Source organism: Hetaerina americana, unplaced genomic scaffold (genome assembly GCF_022747635.1).
Source record: "Hetaerina americana unplaced genomic scaffold, ioHetAmer1.1.p SCAF_10, whole genome shotgun sequence".
Classification (NCBI taxonomy): Eukaryota; Metazoa; Arthropoda; class Insecta; order Odonata; family Calopterygidae; genus Hetaerina; species Hetaerina americana.
This window is the reverse complement of record NW_027286070.1, coordinates 49,571,939-49,597,649: the sequence shown is the minus strand read 5'-3', so window position 1 is coordinate 49,597,649 and position 25,711 is coordinate 49,571,939. Positions and strand designations below refer to the sequence as shown.

Genomic DNA, 25,711 nt, shown 5'->3' with positions numbered 1-25,711 from the left:
TATTTCTTTAGGAGATAAAAAAACATACCCTTCTCTCTTTTTCCTTTGAGAAAACACCATTTATAATTAACTCTTTGTCTGCGAGCTAGTTGTTTTAAACCAAACTCGACAGGGCGACGATGCGAAGAAGGCGATTATTTCCTCAGGGAGATAGGAGTGGAAACAGCATTTATTTTTAAAATCTCATACCTCTGAAAACGATCCACACCTGGAGTTTCTAGAATGGCTCAAATGAGTCCAAAAATCCTCATGAAGAAAATTAAGGAGTTTTCTTGGGCTTAAGGAATACCAACAGTTTTGTTTGATAATATTTTTGGATGTAATTCTCTGAGTTTTCGTGAAGAAAGATTAATCAGTATACGTGAAGCATTTGAGCACATAAATGATGATAAAATCTGAATGCATGAATAATGCATCTGAATCTATTAAGTCATGAGTATATAAAGTCATAAAATATTTACTCATCTTGTATATAGATTACGTGCTCGGTCATACATTTTTTCTAAAACCTATGATTAAATAAAATTCTATTTTAAAAATGATAAAGTGCAATTATTTTAACTTTCAAAAGTTCTCGGTTTGATAAATCACTTGGAAATATGACTCCATTTGCATGAAATCAACAGTGCACTTCACAGAAGAGGATTGTTGGTGCTTGGAGAACTAACCGAGAGGTGAGTTTCAGTGGAAATAAATTATCCATTCTGCAAAGCCAAAAATTTGTATTCAATCCTTAAAAATTTATAATAAATACTTCATATATTGTTACAAATCATGATTTAAAATTACCTGTTTGTTCATTAACAATTTCAAGCATTCCTTGATTCAAATTTTATGAATAAATAAAAGAACAATCAGATATTAGTAAAAGTAATTCATGGTAGCCACTGATTTTATAGATTCAATTTCCCTAAATTTCCGCGATTTTTCTGACAAAGATATTATCATTTTTCCCTGTATTCTTTTTAGTTGGGATCTGATTGTGTACAGTTTGGGAGTCATCATTCACAGTTTTTCGTGTCGTTGGTATTCATAAAGGTATAAAAAAATGTACATTTTGGTTGTTGTTGGTATTAATAAAATGTACATATCAAGATTTTACAGACTCGACAAACAAGAACTATTTCGCTGCTAGAGGAAATATCCTTATAATAGGGAATTTCCGTTTCTCAAAGCATATTTCTGATTCGCACATTGAGCTCCGAAGATTTTCAGAAAATTTAACCCTTTTTCCCCAGTTTTTCAATGAACTGAGTAAATACCAACTTGTTCCCAATTTTTCGATTTTCCTAGCTATGGCAACCCTTCGAAATATCCCGCCATAGATATTTTATTAGATTCTTATAAGTGTGCGCATAGTACGTCAATTTCCATAAAAAACAACTTTGTATAAAAGAGTGAAATATATGACGTTCTATTTAGTCAAGATCACTTTTTTTACGACTTTATTTACAAGATATGACCTGTATAATAGTATATTTTCAGGTCGTTGAATAGATCGCCTATGTAGTTTAAAAAATATATTGTGGAACCCAAGATTTTTTGGCCCCTAAAATTTTTTAAGATTTAGATTTGCAAGCAATATAACACAGTCTAAAGAACATGCAATTAAATTACGGATTGAACGAAATGTTTGAATTCCTCCACTTAGGTGGAGATAAATGAAAGTGGGTATATGTATTTATTGCCTAAATATAAATCAGAAATGGCTAGATGAAAAAGTGTTACGAGTATAACCACAAGGAATACGTATTATATATGTACACCACTCTCCAAATGTGTATAACAAATCTCCTAGAATTAAGTGAAATGGCTGGAAGTCAAATCCTGTTTTTTTTCCTCCTAATTCTCTTTAAAGATAGAAATCTGTATATATCACATTCCTTTTCCGTCTATTTAATACGCAAATGTATTTTAGGGACATTTTTCTGGCGTGAGGGTGCCGTTGAATGGCCACAACCACGCTAATAGGCAATTGGAGCATGACAAATCATTCTCCTTTCCACTCTTTTGGTTTTGTTTTGGCTATTACGAAGGGACTTAGGGTTATTAAAATGTCTTACACAATGTGAAATTGATTATTTTTGGGTTAGATTTCACATTGGAAGAGTTAAACACCCAAAGAATAACACCATCATCACCATCATGTTAAAATCTGCCTGCTCGGAATATGATGAGCAAACACGCGTCAAACGACCCTGGATTACGTGGGAGTAATGATAATACCGGTTGGTTGGTCAATTCAAAAGTGGAGAAAATGTACTGCTAGAAACTGTATATATTTAGAGTTGTATTATTACAATAGTTATTAAGATGGGAAAAAAGTATAGGACTTTATATTACACTCATCCTGCAATAGAAAGTGTGGTGCTGTCCCAAACGCTGAGAATTAGTTTCGTGGCTTCAAAATCCTGTTAAAATCAATCCGTAATCTATTTTAAAATAAAAATTATTATAAAAGGCTAATTCCAATTCAAAGTGGATATTTTTCATTTTTTTCGCGAATCTTTTTGGTGATATCCGATATTTTATGATCAAATTATCCCCATTTCTTCAAAGGGAATGAATACAATAAATTATTAATAATAAAAAAATATCAATTTTCCCTTAGTAATATAACCGACAATTACACATTTTACGTCGTACTAAGATTATATTTTACCAAGCTGAAACCTTTACTGATGCGATATTTCTTCTGGTACTTAATGACAGCCCATACATATTCAGCCGCTGAAACATGCATTCGTTTAAACTTCATTGTGTCGGCGTCACTTGGTGGCACAGCTCCTCATTGGAATAAAATGAGAAACTTTACATTTCATCAATTTACGTAACACTTACAGACGACCAGAGTTCTTTCACGCCGCGGATTCCCCAGGTCCTTCGACGTGACATCATGTTCATACGCATTACATAACCTTGTGGGACCCGAAGTCCCTCGATTGATTAGAGCTTACTTCGACTACGAACACACTCGACAACGTGATATCATGCATGACATTGTGGAACCCTCACCCTTCCCCATTTTTTTTAACCTTCCATCCTTCTTCACCCATTCCCGCGTAGGAAATAAATGCGTGTCGGAGACCGTTCACCGTTTTCCCGAACAAAAAACATTACGAAATTTAGTCACCGGGTTGACATTTCCAAAGGTGGAGCCTGAGCAATTTCCCCCGAACCTATGGATTGAAGCCAAAGTGTGTTTGGATGGGAGGTTAGGGAGTAGAGGGAGAGGGGGGAAGGAAGTGGAAAGGGATGAGTGGGGAGAGAGAGCGGAAGAGGGTGAGAGAGAGAGAGAAGGGAGGTTTTAAAACGGGAGGGAAGAATGTGCTGCGTGAGTGGGTGAGGGGGGAGAAGATAATGTGGGGGGGAAGGCGGTGAGAATTATGCCCGCCTCCATATCCCGGAGAGCGGGATAAGTTTTTGGGACACAAAAATGTCACACGAGTGGGGTAAGTGGGAGCGCAGGAAAAGCATAGGGTGGATGGCAGTTTGGTGTTCCGGGAGATATCAAGGGGTCGGGGGAACGGGCCAGGTGAATTCGTACACAGGAACGAAATTTTCCCTTTAAATATATCCCCACGTACTTTAAATGTATCCCCCACGCATTCTTCAGAAAGCATTAACCCTTCTAACCTGTAGGTGATTAAGGATGTTTCGAGCGTGCGAATCGTCCTGAAAGGGCTCTAGTTTGGCACAGGCTAACACGGAAGATATCCCTTCCTACGACTGAGGGCAATACTCCTTTGAGTAGAAGCCTCCTTCTTCGGAAAATATATCGGTCTAGACCAGTTATATGTTCCTCTTTTCAACCCTTGCAGGAAATATTTTTTTTTAAATATGCATATTGAAAGAGGAGGTTGATATTGGACAATTGGGTATGTATATAGATATGATGATGGTATATGCAGATATGAATGGCATCACATTAAATCACGATTTTTTGGCCAATTTCACGATATGGTAGAATTAAACGCCGGAAGATCATTATATATGGCAATTAATGAACGAATTAATTTTTCCGATGCATAAATATGGTAATCGTTTCATTTGAGTTCCATGTGGAAATTGAATTGGACAAAAAATGTTTTCCAAAATGAAGTTAAAGCAATTTTTAAAGGATATTTAGATGAATATTACTAGCTATGCGGACCACGAAATAACTGCAAATGGTACCTACATGACTTATGAATAGTATATACATAGTGTTAGTACTAGAATTATGAATGAATAAAATTACGCCAAGATGCATCTTAAAAGGAGAGAATAGATCGGTAGACCTGCCATAATGCAAGTCAAATGCTTGGGTTTATCCATTACATTGAACGCAAAATTAGAAGTACGCAACTTATGCGATGCTGCTTTGCAGAAGCTAGAATAAGTCGGGAATTAGTGGGAAAATATGGCGTTGAAAAAGAGAAGGAAGTATGACAAACCTCGTTAATTATTCTACAAAGTATCACAATGGGATGGATCGAGCGTTATATGATTACTACATAATCCGAGATGAGAGATTTTGAAGATTAAGAGAGAGAGAGCCTGTCTAAACGATAGATTCGAGACTTCTCTTTTCCCTCTAATAATAAAACACGACCTCGTCATAATGGGAAAGAAGCTCTAAAAAGTTAACCATATCCCTTCATTTCAGACTTCTTTCGATTTTCCTGGACCGAGTCTTAATACACAGGCGGCGGCTTTTGGTCAATTGAATATACGTCGTTTGATTATATACGCTCCGTGAGAGAACATTTTTTCTTTTTCCTGTGCTCTATGGGAGTGATTTTCCACGAGATCCAATAATCTCATTACAATGACAGCATATTAGATTTTCCTTCCCTACTTAATTAAGCCCCATTTATTTTTTTTAACATGATCCCACGTTCATATAGTATTCATCATTTTTCAGCAGCTTCATACAGGCCAAGAAGAAGGTGGCAAAACCAAATACAAATCCAGATACTGTGCTATCTCTTTTGAGTGAAACCTCCATAACCTCTGTATACAAAATTCATTTTAGGCAAAAGCTCAAGCTAAGTTGAAGTGTTAACGTGAAGCCCAAAAGAAAATTTCTATTGCACAATTTTTAATGCATGAAATTAAGCCACGGATATAAATATGAACACACCACAAAATTCAACATTACTGGCATTTCGCTCCCTGAACTTCGAGCTCAGCACGCACTATAAACTTTTGAACGTTGAGGCAGGTTCTTGGCCGGTTGCTTCGATTCTACAGGAAGTTCCTGTAGAAGTCACAAAACTTTTCCTTCTTGGCATGACAGTCATGCTGCGATGGTAAACTTCCAAATATTTCCTATGATTAATCACATAGAAAAACCTCACCCACGAAAAAATATCTACAGATACCAAATTGGAGACAGGTGGGCGGATATTTCTGTTCCAGCTGGAAAGGAGTTTTTACCTTTAACTCTCGCAATCCAATCCCTCTCATTTATGCTACATAATTCTCGGTGTTACTTTAGTATACGCCGCGCGAAATATCTGAAAGTGTCCGCCCGAGTCTAAAATTGCGTTTTCGAATTTCGAATAGACGCTAAAAGTCCTTCTCCAATATTCACGCAGTCTCCCATTGAGAATGCATTTTTTAAATTTTAGTTAGAACAGTAATTTCTTGGATAGATTTATCTCCCACATTTTCTAACTGAATCAAGTACACCCAAAGATTAATTCACTGTGATTTGTAATGTTAAGTGTATTCACTCACGACAAAAGGTAAGCTATTTGTAATTGAAAATGATACGAAATGAAGAGTCATGATTTTGCTGCTCCTAAAAAATCGAATCTATTTTGCTTGATGCAAAAACGGATACGTCAAAGCCACCGTAATCGCTTCCCAGGCAACTTTAGCAAACAATGAACAATGTTTTGACACGAGCGGTAGAGACAGAGGAGACAGAGAGAGAGAGAGGGAGGGTACGACAGAAAGAGAGAAGGGGAAAGACGGAGGCCTTCAAAGAGGTACCCGACTGAGAAACCCCGCGGCCCTTGATCCCCTGTTAACGAAGATGATGAGCAGGAGGGGTAAGCGCTTCCGCATTAAAAAAAATGACCACCTCCCAAAGCCGTCTGTCGTGTTAATTGGGATCGATATGGGAGAACCTCTGGTGGGGATGGGGGAATTGAGGAGGTATTGGAGGGGGTCGTGGGGAAGTGGGGCGAAGTGGTGGGTGTGGTGGGGGGAGACGCAAGTTCAAGGTTCCCCCCGGGACGCTGCTTAGCGAGTGACTGCGTGCGGGTGCGCGCGCGTCCCCCGTGCCACGGTGCGGGGGTCCTGTGGCCCGGGGGCCGCTAGTCACTCCCTCCGCGCACCGAACATCGAGAGTGGACAGATTGGGGGCGCGAAGGAACCGCGGCGAAAAGGAATAAAACATCACGGGGACGCGCCACGACACTCGTACAAGTTAATCACCAAGGACGATGAAAATGCACTGGTTCCATTCTCCATAATTAGTCCCGGTCCCGACAAATGGCAGCAGAAAATTCAACTTTTCAATGCCTTCGCTTACAGAGAAATGCGGGAAAAGAAATGCTTTCTTTCTTAACTAAACCGAAAACGGTATGCAGCGGTACATGCGTGAATGCATTCTTGTTAAGAAAATGCATGGGCATGAATGATCATCTTTTCCAGAAGAAAAGAGGAAGAATAGTATATTGTATGGATATACGAGCTCGTATATAAGCGTAGAATATGTATATATATATATATATATATATATATATATATATATATATATATATATATATATACCTGTATATATATAAACCATAAACACTGTAATCAACCCGAAGGTCGGTTTGGTAGGTGATGGCAGAGTTCACCCAGTACTAAGCCCGACGGCGTGTGAATTCACACATCAGGGTAGGGGGACCAGTTCCATTCCCTGTGCCGGTTATGGTTTCCCAGGAAGATCTGGTACCCGAAAAATCAGATAGTTTAGGTGGAGCTGCAGGTGCCCAGAGCACCTTGCCCGGGAATCGAACCCGGGCAAGGTGCTCTGGTCGGCAGTCCAACGCTCTACCCACTGGACTACCGCGACCCATTATATATATATATATATATATATATATATATATATATATATATATATATATATATATATATATATATATAAATATTTTAATTTATTTATAAACATAGATGTAGATTATTTAAACAGAAACACAAAGAAAAGACACATATGTAGTTTTGACGTTTCGACGGCACGACGGTCGTCATCAGAACAAAATCAAAACTGCATATGTGAGTGCCCTTTCTTTGTACTTCTACGCCTAAAAAATTCACATCTGTGTTTTTATACAATTGTGTCGTCGAAGAGAGTTCCATTTCGAAGATAAGCTATATATATATATATATATATATATATATATATATATATATATATATATATATATATATATATATAGATATAATATATTATATATATATAAACATTATATATATATAAAGATATATTATATACATACATATGAATATATTATATACATACATATAAATATATTATATACATATATATATAAATTACATACATGTAAATATATGTATATATATATATTTATTTATGTAACCCATAGTAAATCATAGTAGTAAAAACATAGTAATCAACCCGAAGGTCGGTTTGGTAGGTGATGGTAAAGTTCACCCCGTACTAAGCCCGAAGGCGTGTGAAATTCGAACTTCAGGGTACGGGGGTGTGTTCCTTTCCCTGTGCCTGTTATGGTTTCCCAGGAAGATCTGGTACCCGAAAAATAATATAGTTTCGGTGGAGCTGCAGGTGCTCAGAGACTTGCCCGGGACCCTCCGGTCCAACACTCTACCCCCTCGACTACCGCGACCCATATATATTATATATATATATTCAAACACGAAATGCCGCCAAACGGCGAACAAACACTCATTTACATAGAAATAAAGGACGAACACAGAAGAGGTGGGGAAGGTGGAATCAGGCAATTCACGAGTGTAAAAATATTTCCTAGACCGGGACTTGAACTCCGGATCTTCCCACTTGCCAGGCGGATGCTCTCAACCACTTGAGCTATCCAGGAAACGTAATTTACACTGAGATCTGCGATGTTTTATGCAACTAAGTGCCCCGATTCTTTGGCCAAGAGATGGCGTTAGGGAGCTTTTTCACCCACCAAAGGAGAAATAGTCAACACACACAAGAGGAAAGGAATGTAGTATAGCAATCATACAACATCATAAAGGATCAGAACAGTGCGTTTCGTACACTGAATGTTTACACTCGTGATTTGCCTGATTCCGCCTTCCCCACTTCTCCCGTGTTCGTCCTTTATTTGTGTTTCTACCCCTTTTCCTTATATCTATTTCTATGTTAATGAGAATTTGTTCGTCGTTTGGTGGGATTTCGTGTTTGAATTTGTATTAGGGCAATGTGGCTCGTCTCTTCTTCTGGCTATGCTTGCCACGTAACGCACTGCTTTTATCCTTTATGATGTTGTATGATTGCTATACTACTCTCCTTTCCCATTGTGTGTGTTGATTGTATGATTTTAGATAATACGAATATTTCATCCATGAAAATTCTAATATTTTGATAAGTTTATTAAAGTTAAGTTATAAGGTAAGGTAACTTATAAGTTACAAAATTTCAAATCGGCACGAAAGCTTTTAATTAGGGTAATTTTAATTGTAAATAAAAATACAATTTCGGAATAACTATGGGAAGCAAGAGTTAGGGTTTCATCAATTAGTGCAATACCATACCAATGTGATCCTCATTTCTGCACTTATTACCGAAAAGGACGTAATCCGGATAGGATCCGTAATACGTTTAGTATTCCGGATCTGTAGGCCCGTGTGTCTATTTATCTCGGCCGCTAATAAGATGTCTTGGGCTAATTTAAGTCCCCTAAAACATTCACCACATTCCTCCAGCGACGAAAATTCTCTCTCTCTCTCCTTGGTTCTTAAGACATTTCAATTCCACGAATTTTCGTCAATTCCGTGTACAGCGAATTCTCTAGGCAGACGCGATTTCCTGAAAGCTTCTGATCTCACTCAAGTTTCTCGAAAGTCGTGAGGATGGCTTGGAGTTAAATTGAAATTTCCTCTCTCAGCCGCAAGGCCCATCGGAACTTATCACGCATTCAGCGATTTACAGAGTTAAGTAAATTGGAACACTTTTTTTTTCTTTTTGAATGGAGCACGTCCAGGATAAGGAAAGCCGATTGTGGCATAAGTCCAACCACTTTCATGGGAAACAGGAAAAAATGGGTGAATTTCTTGATGATTCCAAAGTCAAAAGATCCTATACACCACGGAAGAAAGCAAGCCTGAGAGCTCCGTTTTGATTCAACGAAAGGAAACCCGTCCCATACTGAAGTAAAGGGTCACGCTAAAGGCTTGGGAGACTTAATTTTACACCCCTAACGGCCGCCAGGGAGGCATTAAGCCAAAGCCAGGCTGTTTATCTAAGAAGGTAATATTTTTTTGTCTTCTTTTTCCCCCCCCCGAGATATTTTCCCAGGGCCTTGGACATATTTCACCAGAGGTTGTATAATTATTATCCCGAGTACACGAGCATTCTCCTCTTACTAGTCCAACTGTCACCGCTCGTACCAGTCCTCCACTTCGTCGTTGTCTCGTTCAACAGCTCTGTCTGCATATTTCGGCCCTCTTCTTTCGGGACAAGGCGTACTTGGGCCACTCAACGTTCAGTGCACCAACACGACTGCTTGTCTCAACCCATTGACCTCGTGCGACGTCATTACTGCTTCCCGGGCACTCAACAGCTTCCTATCAACCTCACACAACTCCCACGACTTCATTTGTTTTTTCGTCCTCGTGTTTCACCCTCCTTGCTTCAAGCAGGCACCACTCCAAGACTCAACAAATGAAAACGTCACATGGTGATACTAGTCCTACGAAAAACCGACCGAAATTTATTTATATCTTTTTCTTTTTGAATCGGAGAAAAATCTCATTCACATTCTGAAACCGCTGACCGGATTAGGCCTGGCAGGACCTTTTCACAATCCTACTTACAGGTGAAGGGTTTTAATCCCGCCTGTGAGTGTACATTTAAACTTTTTCCCTTTTTAATTTCTTGAAACATTTTTTTGTAGATGTAGAATGAATTATGTCATCCAGGCAATTCCCGATATGTCATATGGGAGACTCAAACTATTGAAATTCTTTCCGTGTGGAAACACCCTCCATTACCGAGTCGGGTCCTTATTTTGAGCACTATGGGTGGAAATATGCATATTTCGAATGCATATTTTTTTATCTCTATGATGTGGGTATTTGTTGGCTTTCTTTGTTTTTGGCTTTTTGGACGCTTTTAATGACCCTTGTTTGCCAGAGATGGTACATATTTAGATTACACGACTCAAATCACTACTTTTCCAACATTTCTCAGTTTCAACCCTGCGGCCCTTTTTATTGACTTAGTTTTAAACGAATAAAACCTATTAACGTGCTTTCGGTATTTTGCATGCGTCAATTAAATAGCATGCAATATTGTTTTCCATTTCATTAAGCACCATTGCATTTTCAGAGAGAATGCGCCGATGAAAACCTAATTGTGTTATTCTAGCGATTCAAACTGTTTCGTTTTTGTTTAATTTGCTCTATTTTGAAACCGTTCCCATTCGCTATAGTATCATTGAACCACCTATTTCTATACATTATTTTTATTCATCTGAATCGAAATAATTTTTTCGCATAGTATTAGGATTAGAGAATATATTTTCAGGTCGAGGCGTCAAAATAATATGAAGAAGAGGATATAGTTTTTTCGTCGCCATTTTGAAACTCATTTCTAATTCCTTTTAAATACTTGCTATTCTCATTTATGTCTCGGATATTTAAAAAACCAAGTAAAATTTTTAAGCTGCGATGGATTGAAAGCCAGCATATTCCAAAATGTCAACAGCCTCCCTCTACCGCGTCAAATAGCCGAAGTATTTCGGAGACCCGAGAACTCACAAAGTACTAGAGGTACGTAAATACAGAGCGCGTATCTAGGGAAAATTCGACGGGTGGAAGGCGTCAAAAGTCAAACGGAATCCGGGTCAAACACTAAACCAGCGGATTTTCTAGAGGACGAAAATTACCTCCCGGAAAGGTATTCAAAAGCGAAGAACGACGACGCTTTTGAGAATGCCGCGCGCGTGGTGAAACAAGGCACAGGGTGGAAGGAGAGAGGCATGTACCCTTTGGACGGACAGAGAGCGCCCTTTGAAGGGATGGAAGCGAGGCAAACAACGACAGGGAGCGGAGGCCACGAAAACGCACACACCCACACACACGCCTCGCAGCTGAGGCCGATGTTGTTCCATGTCCGCGGTTGTCTCACCCCCACACACCCCTCGCCTCACCCGCATGATGGCAACGGGCGACCCCCTGCGGGGCGGGAGGTCGACCTCCCTTCTGAGGCTCACAACCGGCGGCGACGGCTGGCGGGTGGGGAAAGGAGGGAGTGGCAAAGTGGGGCGAGGGGGCTGCTTGTTAGGAAAAGACGACCCCTCCCCGGGGTGGGGAAAAAACTCCCTGTGCCCGGGGAAAGAGTTGTTTTGGCAGAAGCCATTTCGCCGATTTCTCCTCCCACTTGGACTTAATTATTTTTTCATCGGACGTGAATAATCCAGAAGACTTTGGACTCAATTAATATGTTAACGAAGGGAGGTAATTTAAAATACTACGGAACGTTATTTAGGCCCATATAACTGTAATCGATCTTGACGAAGAGTGCGATTTCTGGTGATATCCCTCGGCAACCTCAGCTTCACCCAGGCTCTGATATACTATGGGAACTAGATATTCCTGGGAAACCACAGGCGGAACATAAGAAAAACAAGTTTCCCATCGAGCATAATGTGTGAATTTCACTCCCTGTTTAGGCATTTTGTGGGTCTTAGCATTAGTTGAGATCTACATTTACCTATCAAAACAACTCCGAGTTAAGTATTGTGGTTTATCGATAATTTGTGCATCTTATGTAGTAGCGTCAGGGTCTAAGTTTTAGAAATACGACATTTTAAGGTAAGAAAATTGAAGTATTCCACAGCATCCCAAGGATCATCAACTGGTACATAACCTATTACGCACGTAACCCGATGACGATGCAGATGCAAAGAAACTCGTTGTACGGAATAAATCGCTGTGGAAATTACAATATTGTTATTTCTCAATTGGGTAAAGTGACTGAGTTGTGGGAATATTCATCATTTCATGCATTATAAAAAATATATTTTGTCATTTTCTTACTACTCATCAGTGGGCGGCAATAATTATAATGTCTAGTGCAAATAAGAGCCGTTTATTCAGCCTTGAGATTGGATTCTTTTACTACATTACTTGGCAAAAAAAACGATGATCACAGAGTTTATTAACAAACCTTAAACATTGAGTTAGCCGGAGCGTATAATCTGGTTGGAAAAAGAGATAATATTTTTTACAAATTATTAAGATTTCTTCGGAAACGGCACCCCTCTGAGAAATCTTCCAATAAAAAATAAGTTTCATAATGATTACTCTTAACAGTATTAAATAATTAAAGAGTTTATTGACTAGAGAAGTCAAAGTACTATATTTATGGATTTTTTTCCTTTTGATTTCAAGTTAGAATTAAATTTCTTCGAATTCTCTTTCCTTGTTCCCTTCCACATAATCTCTTTATCATACGAGGTGAAGTGGGTACCTCTAATACAGAGTGGATACTCATACGTATAACAGGGAAAAAATCAGAGTGGAAGGAATGAAATATGAAAATCTAAACAAATTCACGTCGGCAGATATATTAAAGAAAATTATCAGATCATCGGCCACACAAAATTAAGGCAGGAATTCAAATTGCTCCATGTCAAAAATTACATGAGAGGGAATATTAATCTTCCTCGGAGGGAATTAATCTTCTTTGATTAACCTCTGAGCTGATAAGCATATGTTACTAATTATTACACACATATTTTGAAAATTAAAGAGGCTGCAATATTCGACCCGCAAATCTTATTTAAGTCTGGTGACGTGCAGCGGATTGCCTGTATGTTTAATTGATAAACATTTGATTAAGTATTTTATTACCGAAAACTGACTAATTATTTAGTCACTCATAATTTTTTACTCGGATCAATTTAGTGGAATACCTCGTAATGGTTATGTACGATTCATTCTATTCGCGCGGTGCCGTTTATATTTGCCGAGAGAAATGAGCGTATTGCAGAGAGTTGAAGGCTAAGAGCTGGACTGGTGAAAAATCAAAGCGACATGCAATGCCCACATAACCTGGGAAGGAAGCCTCTCGGGACACGATGACTCACGTCAAATTCAACTTTTTAAAAAGATTCACGTTAACTTAATCGTATGATTTTACGCACGACATCGTTAAACTCATCTAAGGTCTAGCTAATATCGACAGATCCGATAATGTTGGCAAATTTGAGAGATAGAATTTCAAAGATAGTATCATGGAACCTATTTTCTCTTCTTACAAGTCAAGATCAGAATAAAAAGGTATCTAAAAATCAAAAACTTTCTTCTCTTAGAGGTTTCATGAATAATGTTTTTACTTATCCTCCCGTACGCCCTTGCGGTGGCCTACTACGTGCAGTTTAGACGTAGATGAGAATGTGCTACAAAATTTAAAATATGAATAATTTCAGTGATTCAAACGGTAAAGCCAATACAAGCCTGCCAATTAGCATGCCAAAATTTTTAGCATTATTAGCATGCCAACGGAATTGGCAAATACGATTTTAATTGATAATATCTCATCATAATTAAAGGGATGACCCAAATAATAATTAGCATGTGGGTGCAACTCGGCTTATTAAATAGGGACTCAGAAATTGTAATATTTATTCAAGAAAATAATCTCAAAGGTACACGTTTTTCGGCGTTAACTTTACTTGGGGCATTTTTCGAATCAAATGGAGCAAGCGACCACAAGGAAATCAATTCTATATGCATGACGGAAACTCATGGAATCCTGGAAAATGACAATACCACTCTAATGTGGTGCCTGTATACGCAGGTGCATCTCAATGCTCGTGCATTTTGTAAAGCGATGTGGACACCCCAGGTATTATCCTTTGGGAAAATATTTAGATCCATTAGAGTCAAAGTGCGTGGTAAATCATGCACACATTAAACGGGCGACTTCTAGTTTAGCTGCTTAACCCTCAAGCCCAGGAGGACGTAGCTTTGCTCTTTGGCACATCCGCGCAAAAATGTTGCAAGGCAGAAAAAAAAGCATGGCGACATTTAACATGTGCCTTCTAATGAGACAGAGGCATACGTGGGAAAGAGAGGGAATGAAAGGGACATAAGGGGTGTGGCGGGGAGAGTGGATGGGCATTAAAGTGATAGCTGAAAAATATTGGGATGAGCAGGCGAAAATGTTGCGTACAAGGCTCTCACATTAGAGGGTCCGGGTGCTTGGCGTAGCCATCGGCGGGAAGGACATTACTTTAGGAAGGAATATGAGAGAATGGCCCGGGGGATTGGACGTTTTCCCGGGTGAGTTAGGCGAAGGGAGGGGTGCGAGATGGAGTTGTAGCGGATGTAGGGACCATTGCGCTCTAGGGTTGACGTAAAACATTGTAGAAAATTGAATGGAAGATAAAACTACAACTAAAGATAGACACTACTTTACTCCGCCGATGGAAGCAACGATGTGAAGTATGATTTCAATCTCTTTTCTATGTGGGTCCAAATTCCGCTGAAAACTAAAATGAAACGGTCTAGTGAACAACGGAAAACAATTATGCAAAACTCAATGTGCTTTGATTAAGTACATAGAAAAGGTTCCCTTTTAGGAAAATAAGACATTAATTAGATCAAACGAGAACAACAAACTCTTACCTCGCATTACACTCATTGATTTTGAAAGTTACTGGTGCATAGCGTAGCGATTAAAATTTTCAAACTATTCAACATTAGCTCATGTAATGCCGTATGTTGAATGGACGCACAATTTCATTTTGTCAACCGCGATTTTGGTATTTCGCGTTGTTTAAATGGTAAACTAATAGAAGTTTATATCATTCAAATCGGTATTGGAAGAAGTAATTTTAAGTAACGTTGCTCTCATATCATATTCACAACCCATTTAAAGAAAATGGAGCCGACAGTGTTAATTTTCTTTAGTGACATCGGGAAGATTCATAAATAATCAATTTATCGGCAAAATCAATAAATTTGATCGCTTAAATATTTCCATGAGGAAAAAAGAAAAAAAAATCAATTCTCCTTGCAGTTCGGATAATTGTAATCATAAGTTATTTATACATTCAAGTTAACTTTCCGATCGATTTATGACTATAAGGTTAGATAAAAACATTCGATTCTCATCGCATTTAAGATTCAACTCCAATGAGTAATATGTAGTAGCAAGTACTTAAAGATCCAATACTTTAAAATTATGATCTTTTAACCACAATTTTCCTTTTTTTCTCTCTCCGCGTAGTGCAAATTTCTAGGGTATGCTAGTAGACTGCGGTTAGTACGGAAACGGTTTCCTCAAGAAATAAAACAACCCTCGGGACGTAGACACCATTCATTACCTATCACCGCTATAAATGGTAACGATATTGACTACAGAAGTTAAAGTAATAAAATGACATTGATTATATATTCTACGTTCATTTAAAATTTAGTTTAATATTTATCAAGCCTGAATAACTTCTTTGACGCTGGAGAAATGCATTATAGTAATTCGTAGTTACATTTGATTTCCAAAAAGAAGAAGCAATCGTGTCGGCTTAAATGCTAAAAAAGATAAGTAAGAAACAGAATAAATAATCTGAATCGAGGAAAAGTACGGTTCGCTGCATCAAGGAATGATGGCATTATGCATGAAAAAGGAGCGAATAAAAGTACACCCTTTCCATGCTTTCCATAACGGCGCAACAATCCCTCGAGGAAAATGTGGAGTTTTTTTTAGTGGAATTGAATTAGTTGTTATTACTGCCTCGTAAAAGATGCAGAGAGGTCAACATGGATTCTTTGAAAGGGAGAAACATATTTTATAAAACTGAAAATCTTACGACAGAGAGAAAAGGTGCTTGAAGAGAAAGAAATATCAAGTACTGAGAACTAACCGAGATGATCTTTGTAATCATCCTTGCAAAAAGAGAAATCTTTAATACCATTCCGTGCTCAGGTAAATCTCTTTGCAAGTTAGGAATAGAAATGCCTAGGGAGCGACGTTTGTGAAAAGAGGGTCATTGTACATTATCAGTGGGATAGAGGAAAATTTTATATGACACGTGCGTAAATTTGATCGCTTTAAAACAGTCGAGAAAGAGTCAAGTATATATAACAGAGGCAAACAGATTCTTTAGAAATTGATTTCGAGAATCCCTCATTATTTGTATTACAACACGTTACAAAATCTGCGTATTCTCAACGCTTGTGCTCTCTCATATAAGAGTCGGCGTTGAAAGATGCACTTCGATTAAAAAAGAGAGTATAATCAGTGCGTAATTAATCTAAAAAGCGTTCCGTCACGTTTAATTTGACGCAAACACATTCATGAATGCGACATCGTGCACCACATTAAATTTTTATTTAGGATCAGCTCCGCGTTTCTCAATGACTGTGCCCTCCCTTTTGTTACGCGGGTGACACGGTGTCTCGCTATTATCAATCCGCCCACACGCTCGCGCGTGCCTCAACCAAGACCACTTAACTCGTCCGTTCGCTCAGTGACGGCGCACTGAAATACCCGTTCCTCGGGACGAATAGTGAAGTGTCGCTAATACGGAGGAGGCAAATAAAGCAGAAATGACGTCGAACACATTTTTTTGGCAGGAAATCTGTCGGTCGGGGAGAGAGATGGTGGAAATCTCCTCCCCGATATTTCACAGCCGCCCACCCCTCCAGAATTCCCTCGCCGGGATGACGTCAACGACTGCTGCCGATTCTCTGCAAATCTTAGTATCCTTTCTATCCCTCGCATCCCTTCCAAGCCAGCTCCTCTGTCTTCTTCCTCGTTTTCTCATGCCTCCCCTCGATCATCCTCGACTGACGCATCCCGAAGCTTCCCTCCCTCGCGGTCCTCTTCATTTTATTTCTCCTCTCTCCTTCGTTCACGTTGGGTGCTGCTCACTTGCATGAACACATCGCCGGCGTAGCCAACTACTTCCGGAAGTTTTCCGCGCATACTTGAGCCTACATCACCCCGCCACTCCTCTTATAGCTTCCAGTCGGGCGCACATGCCGTTTCTCGGGAAGGGATGCCACGTCACACGGACTCCCCCCCCAATTCCCACCCTCCTGCCCCCCTCACCCCCACTACCCCTCCGATCCCCATTTGCCACCCTTTTCCATTCACACCAATGGCGCTTCCTGCGTGAGAGTATATGTGGGCGAACAGCGAGGAAGATAAAACCCGCGCGTGGGAACTATGCATTCGTGCCGATGACAGTAGCTTGACCAGGTAGTGGAGACCGCAGTTGCGTCATGAACTTTCTCCTGGTGTCGTTATTTCCGAGCGACGATTTTTATTAATTTCTCTGCCCATATAAAGAAGTGGGAAAATATACGACTTCATACAAAAAAATTGAGTCGGCCAAGAATGATAATGCGTGAGTCAAAGTATATTACCTACACCAAACAGCCTGGGAAAATGAACTTATTATTCCTATTTATTATAATCATCGTATTTAAGGTTATGCAGCAATGGCCCAAGAGTTAATTTACGTTAGAAATTCTTATATTTTTAATCACGTTAGCAGGAAAAGAGCTCAGCTGATCTAGGTTTAATTTGTATTACTTCATACACATACAATCATACAAGTTGAATTTTTTGTTTTCCTTGAAAAAATAGAAATAATGTGATTTTATTTTATTTTAAAAGTATGCGAAAAGCTTATCGTGTACATTGCGCAAATATAATCAGTATGCCCATTTCAAGGAAAAGAAGAAGATGTAATAGAATCACGAAAAGATATGAAGAAAGAATGACAAAGTACTTTATAGTACACCAAAAAAGTCCCATACTACCGAACACTCTTACAAGTACTTCCACTGCCAAAATATATTTATTGCCACGAGTCGCAGTTTTAAATTCTTTTCAAATGGAGTAGTTTCAGACGTGATGTAGTGGAAGCCGAATATAACTCTAAGTCCTGAAGATGATCTAATATATCGAAACCCAATCTTACAATAAATCTAATCTGGTGGAAAATTGATAATATCCGTTATTCATTTAAATTCTTTATTAGATTGCGTCTGTGGAGCCATTCGTGGCAAAATCGTAATCCGTAACACGTAACGCCACCTCTCTACACTTTTTGCATTCAGTCACGGCTACAGAGGCAGAATATTCTACTAGATAGGGCGTTTGAGTATTGATCAAAGGTCCAGGTTCACATCCGGGTGGCGTCGCCGAACAAATTCAGATTCACCAAAAGCGTGTGATCTTAAATTGCATCAGACCATCCTATAAAACCACATAGAGTAAAGGGAAAGGATATAACTTAATGCCCTGAAAGTGCAAATTCCGCCCGCCGCACGGCTTGCAAGAACTACGCATAGACGTCATCTCAACCCTCCTATAAAACCAACCTTCGGGTTGATTGCTGCAGTTAGCACTCCGACACGTGCGGCCCGAACAATCGCGGATTAGGCCTCTTTCCACGTTCCAACCACGGTCCTCAGCCGGGTGCTTAATGATTCGATGGAAAGGGTCTCATAAGAAGCAGTTATCTTTATTAAGGCTTGGGACGAATGAAAAAGGAAAAGGGAATCGGACCGAAGAGGAGGGAAGGAAGGTGAGGGAGAAGCGGCGAGGAGGAGGGAATAAGAGCCCGTGTAGCGGAAGAGATTAAACAAAAATAGAGATTTTGAGGTGTTGCCGGATTTCGGCTCGGCAGAATGGAAGTGGAGTGGGTGAGGGGATGGGAATGGTCGGTATGTTTTCGTCACTCGCTTTTGCGCAACGCGGCCCTCCACTCCTCCCCCCCCCCATCGCCACCGTTCGCCCTACGATCCGCTCCTAAACGATCTCCACTCCATCCCCCCCCTCCGAGTACTTCTCCTTGCTCCATCGACGATTCCCACCGGCAAATATCGTCCGCTGCTCCCTTCTTTGAAACATCTTCCTCTCTGCCATTTTTTTGCCCCCTGCCCCTTTCAAAAATCTTCCCAGTCCCGAGACATTAGCACTTCTCAACAAGCGGTCTCTTTTATCCGGCAATTCGCAACCATGCCCCATCTTCTCCTGGGCAAATGAGGATTACCGCTATGTCGCTCCGTGTATCAGCTATTCCCTTCGCCGCGATGAGGTAGAAGTTTTGAGTACTACCGCTGAGTGAATTGGCAGAAAGCTGAATTTTTCTGCGCCTTGGTAATGCTTCCAAGGTGGAAGACGCAGTTTTTACCCTTTTTATTTCTTTTACTTTAATTTATTGCATACATCTTTTCTTTGTGATGAAATAACAAGTATATTTAAAGGTGATCATAAAATACAGTCCATTTTCAGTGGGTTTTAACTTATTATATTAATAAATACCTATTACCTGGTAAAGCCTCAAGAGATATGAAAGGAGTTTTACATATCATCTATTACATACAAATCGTCATCATTGTTATTTTCCATGGCATCTCCTTCTTTACTATCCTTAATCTATCGTTATTTCAAACCGTGTAATTTCAGGGTCAACTATGTGGAAACTTTCCATATTGAAGAGAAATGATAATTAACAATCTTGATTTCCGCTATATTGTTTTTATTCACACGATCCTGCTTTTAGCACTTCGTGTCGTATTTAGGTCGTTTATATCATTAATTCAACTGTACACTCAGAATATTGTCAAAGTAATCTTAATTCAGAACAGAGGGATGCAGAAATAGCTGAATATTTCCTTAGAATGGCAAATACACGTCTTTCTATTCCCAAATGGATAGTTTTAATGCCGAACTTGAATAGATTTAATTTCCATTTTTATCCTGCAATTTATCAGCTACGAGTTTTTGAGGTGGGTCTTAAGAGCAGTGATTAAGTTGAAATATATACTAACATAATAATCTGCTTGATCTTATCGATGACTATCGACAAAAGAATCAGCTTTTATTTACTATAGCTAATTTAGGCACCTACAATTTTATCTTTCTGTCTTTGGATCCCTCTATTCTCGTCTATGGTTGTTATATCATGAAAAAAATTTGAAAATGGTCAAGTTTAAGTGTATTTAGTTGGCAAATATGATTTGATAAAAGTGATTTGATAGATACAAATAACAGGCCCAAAGAGGTATTTTAGATGAATATAGGACACACTCAAAGTTTGTACATCAAATGTTTTATTTTTTCAAACAAGTTCCCTACGCCGAAACGCTCCCGATGTTATAACCACTGAGCTGCACAATTTTAGTCTAAAGTTATGTTTACATAATATGACTACAATCCAATATTTACTTCTGCAATTGAGGACACAACAGTAAAATGATCAAAGGATATTTAGGGCGTGTTGTATTTAGTATTTACGCTCAAAAAACGCCGAGAGCTCTCCCGGGTTTTCACTCCGACCAAAAAGTCAATTAAAAAAGACTTTTAAAAATTAGAGAATTGAACAATTACGGAATTAACAGGGTATTTTGTGATATCTAAAACTGCACGTTCCTCATGTATTGATCATTTTATCCTGAAATATACCTTTGCCTTCAAGAATTTTATTTAAAAGCGAGTGGAATTTTTATTTTTATTTTTTCGAGCAATGACGATATTTGCAAAATGAATTTCATGCAACAAAGTGAACACATAATCGATATTTCTTGGTTTGCTTGAAGTCAGGTTTTGTGTGTTTCCTCATCCGCAATATTTTAATTAAGGGATCGTACATACAACCTGACGTCCGCACAACAATACGCCTTCCTTCAATTCCGCATAAATTTGACCACTTCCCTTCATTCCGTCCAACATACCTATCCTTTTCCAACCATTACCTTGCCTACTTCCTCCATCACATTCCTCTATATTCCATACTCAATCAAAATGCTCTGAATCCAAATTTTTCTTTCCTCCTCTGGATGTCACCCAACAATTCTCCCCTCTTCCTCCACTCTGTCTGGTACTTCTTTTCTCTTCCTTTTTGTTCATTTTACCTTTCCCATTCTTCTCCACACTCACATCTCAAAAGCCTCCAATCTACGCCTATCATCCTGCTCCAATGACTAAGTTTCCTCGCAGTTAAGCATCACACCTCATAGCAAAGTTAAATAGAAATGGATAGAAAGGAAATTAACTTCATTATAAGAAGGAGGATATGGGCGGATAAGTGTTTTTCAAAGAAAATAATGGCAATGGGGTGAAGGACTTCAGTTACCGATAATCATGATAAAGGCGGCAAGATGTGCTGATCCAATTATCTTTACGGTGTTAGCCACATTCACCGCAGCCAAAAATTCCTTTCTCTTTTTAAAAGAAAAAAAAAACCTTTGTAAGTCTGCTCGATAACTCTCAACGCGGTTCAAAATACACCTTCGTAAATTCTTTTCACCTCCTTCTCTCTTTATTCCTTTGCAGTTTTTCCCCCTGCTTCTTCATTTCCTTCCCCTTTTGCTCGTCCACCAGCTGTCTATCCATCTTTTCACTTTTTCCCACCGCGACGCTCTAAGTTTTTGCTCCGAGGATTTCGACTTCTCGTTTCTGCTAATGCCTTGGAGTCACTTTACGCCTCTGCTGATACCCTCTAGTCGCCGTGCCAGCACCCCACTCTCCCTGGTCAGATCATTCCACTGGAAATTCCTTCGGCTAGTTACAGGCCGACAACGCAGAATATCCTCAACGCAGACGCTACGGATGCGATAACATGTCTTGGGTATTTTTTTTGCTGATGCCCTTGCGGACATTAAATTTTCACATGAGCAACTCCAAGCGAAGTAGGATTTGCCCACCAACCTCTTTTTGTCTGATGTACACAACTCGTTTCAACATTCGGGCGCCATCATTCTGGTGAAAATGTAACCTGGGAGTGGATGGGGTTGGGTATATACCGGTGACTGAATTGCTCCCACAAGGCATTTCGGCAACTAAAATACGGCTCTTTATTTTAACGATAAGTGAAAAATTGGAGGATGTGGAGCTATTGGCTGTTAAAGAAATAATCTCAAGGAAGAAGATCCTAAGGCCAATAAAAATAATTACGAAGAACTCCTATACCGGTATTTCGGTCACCAGGTGACCATCAACGGGGAGAAAATGTGCCTGGTGCACATTCTTCCTCCAAGTTCAAGTGCCCTACTTGATTTTATCCCCATTGATGGTCACCTGGTGACCGAAATACCGGTATAGGAGTTCTTCGTAATTATTTTCATTGGCGTTAGGATCTTCTTCCTTGACATTAAGTGAAAAATTGATAATCATTCAAAGAATTTAATAAGAGTAGCCAGGGAAAAGATGACATTCTGACAGAAGAAAAATCCGATAACATCCGGCAACAAAACTAAAAAATAAGGAGCCACTGAATCATGCAATTGTTGTGAGCTTCTCCAGAGAGAGAAGAACAGAATGATAACGGCAGTAAAGAAGAAAAGATACCGGAAATTTTCGGTAGAAACACCGAAAATTTGGCGGTAAGGGAGAATAGCTAGGAAGATCAAGTACAGAAAGTAACAAATGATGGCTCTTAAAAGAAGAATGGACAACCTCATCATTGACATATTGAGATGGGATGGCAAAATGGAAACTCAGTTGACATGGAATGATCGAAGTGAGGATTGAGATGGACACCTGATTAAATACGTGAGGTATTCAATGAATGATTCAAGACACGTAAGAATTGATTAGAGAAGAGATTGAATTAATAATAGAGCGGTAGTATTTCAATCTTGGAGTTTTGCATATTTTTCACAAAATACATCGCTTATTAACTGACACCGTGTAAACAATACTGGGCTTAAGACGATGACAATTTTTACCAATTTTTGGACAGACAATCTGCGATATTGGTTGCGGTAAGAGTCGAGACAAGTGAGAGCTTTACTTTTTAAATGAAAAAGTGATTCGGAATCAATATAATTATTTGGCGTTTAATATTGCAATCCTTGTAAGATAATAAACTAAATCTAGAGAGTTGAAGATAAGGTACTACATACTTGATTGCTCAACGCAGCTTTAGAGAGAGACTTCCTTGCACTAAAAGGATGTAAAAAAACTTTCATTGGAATCATTAAGGGGTTGAAGGAGTTCGGATCTATTTCCCGACTAATGTTAAGGTGTGAAGAGATAATTTATGGGATTGTTACAGGTTGCCAAAATCATATATATATATATATATATATATATATATATATATATATATATATATATATATATATATATATATATATATATATATATATATATATATATATATATATATATACATACACACACACACACGAGGCATATTCATAAAGTAAGTGCCGTTTGTTTATATTTAAATATTGGCACCTTAGAACACAGTTTTACTTCTGCAGCGCAATCTACTGATTCATTGAGAATCTATAGCAGCTTTTGTTTTGTTCCAGAAGTCGTTTGCTTGCTCGTGGATGCCAACAACAATGGCCCAGACAATCGTTCATCCCGCCAGCTGTGAAGTGCGTTCTGTCATACGATTCTTGTATGCAAAAGGATTGTCGGCTGCTGAAATTCATTGGGAGTTATGCCTAGTTTATGGACCTACAATTATGAGTGAAGGAAAGGTTAGACAATGGTGCCGTGATTTTAAAAATGGACGAACAAATGTCCACGATGAAGAGTGAAGTGACAGGCCCAATATTCTGACCGATTAAATTGTTTTGCAAGTGAAACAAAAACTGCGATGTGATCGCCGATTGACGATTAATGGCCAGGCTGAACAATTTCCTCAACTTGGACGCACTACTGTCTACAATATTGTCACGGAAAACCTTGGATACCACAAATTGTGTGCAAGGTGGGTACTGAAAATGCTCACTGACCACCACAAAGAGCAAAGAATGTCCAGTGGACGAGAGTTTTTGGGCCGTTACCAACAAGATGGAGATGGTTATTTTCTTACATTGTTACCAGGGACAAGACGTGAATATCCTACACCAATCCAGAAACAAAACAGCAATCGATGCAGTGGCGACACTCATATTCACCAAAACCGAAAAAGCTTAAGCAAACTCCGTACACAAGTCGAAAATTGATTTCTACCGTTTTTTGGGACATAAACGGTGTTCTTCTAGTGGATTTAATGGAACGTGGGAAAACAATCACAGCTGATGCGTATTGCAAAACGCTCAACAAACTGAGACGCGCGATCGAAAACAAGCGACGCGGGACACTGTCATCTGACGTAATTCTCCTCCACGATAACGCACGTCCACACACTGCTGCCGAAACCAATAAGAAAATTCAAGATTTTCGTCGGGAATTCTTTGACCACCCACCGTAGAGTTCTGACCTTGCACCTAGCGACTAGTTCCTCTTCTTGCACTTGAAACAGTGGCTCGGTGGACAACTTTTCGAAACCGAAGAGTAACTCAAGAACGACGTTATCACTTGGTTCAACTCTCAGGAGGCGAGCTTCTAAGCAGAGGGGTTAAAGAAGCTGGTGCAGCCGTACGAAAAATGCTTAGAAGTGACCGGCGATTATGTAGAGAAGTGGAGTAGGCTTGTAGCTAACTAAAAGTGCCATTAAAATGTGTTTCATATGAGTATTTTTTTTCCTGTGACCAAACGGCCGTTACTTTATGAACATACCTCGTATATATACATATATATATATATATATATATATATATATATATATATATATATATATATATATATATGCTTGCATATGCATGTGTGTGTGCACGAGTCCCATGTTGAACGAACAACTTTCAAGGTAGAGATGACTCTGTCCACATAGGTTGACCAGGTTGACGACCCAAGTTGGACGATTGGTACTATAACTTATCATTAACTGCCGTTTCCTTCTCACCCACCTCACAGATGTAGCACCCGGTAATTTGCTGACCTTGAAAGTTTTAAAGGATCACATCTCTTCTCCCCTTCCTGACAAATTACGCTTCTTTGAGTAACTCCCACCGTTCCCCGTGGACTCATTCCCTCACTACCAATACTCGGTTATCCGCGCTGCCTCTCCATTCACATTTCTGTCTTCTCATTCCACCTCCCCCTGCGAAACGGGGAAGAATTAACCGGGAGTGCAAGCCTCCTTCCCTCTTCCCCCCCAAATGGCGCGGCACTATCAAATCACTCGCCCTTGAGGTTGAGATCCTTCGATCCGACATCTCCCCACAGTCCCTGTCCTACTAAGCTAGAAGATCCCAGCAATGACTCAGATTCAGCGCGAAAGAAACCTTTCTCTATCTTCTGAATCTCCCAATCACATATATTTTCTTCACTCTCCCTTCTATTCTTAAGATTACCCTTCTAATGACTTCTCACCCAATTCATCCCTCCTTCCAAACTCCAGCGAAAGATTCTAATGGCGGCATTTATATATTCCATACTTTTTGGGTAGTTATGTGCCATTAAGCATTAGAGTTACAAGAATCAAACATTATAAAAACACCAATAGATTTTATGTAAAACAATGAAGTTATTATTCCGTCATTCTGATTGGGAGGGAAAAATGGAGAAAAAAGATTTAGGGCCCCCCAGCTAGTGTCTAAGTACTAAACGGTGTCAGCGATCCCATGCAAAATAATGATGAGTTTGAATGTGCATCTGCACAACAAGGATCATTTCCTTCTATTGAAT

The 25,711-nt window shown here is 39.3% G+C and overlaps 1 protein-coding gene and 1 non-coding gene across 2 annotated transcripts in view; both read right to left on the bottom strand.

The window, feature by feature from the left end:
• Window positions 1–25,711, bottom strand: part of Ptp36E (protein tyrosine phosphatase 36E) — a 309,100-nt gene that overhangs the window by 200,868 nt on the left and 82,521 nt on the right. The gene's annotated exons all lie outside the window — the stretch shown is intronic.
• On the bottom strand, window positions 7,991–8,066 carry TRNAA-GGC (transfer RNA alanine (anticodon GGC)). The gene has a single exon. It is a non-coding gene; the product is annotated as a tRNA-Ala (tRNA).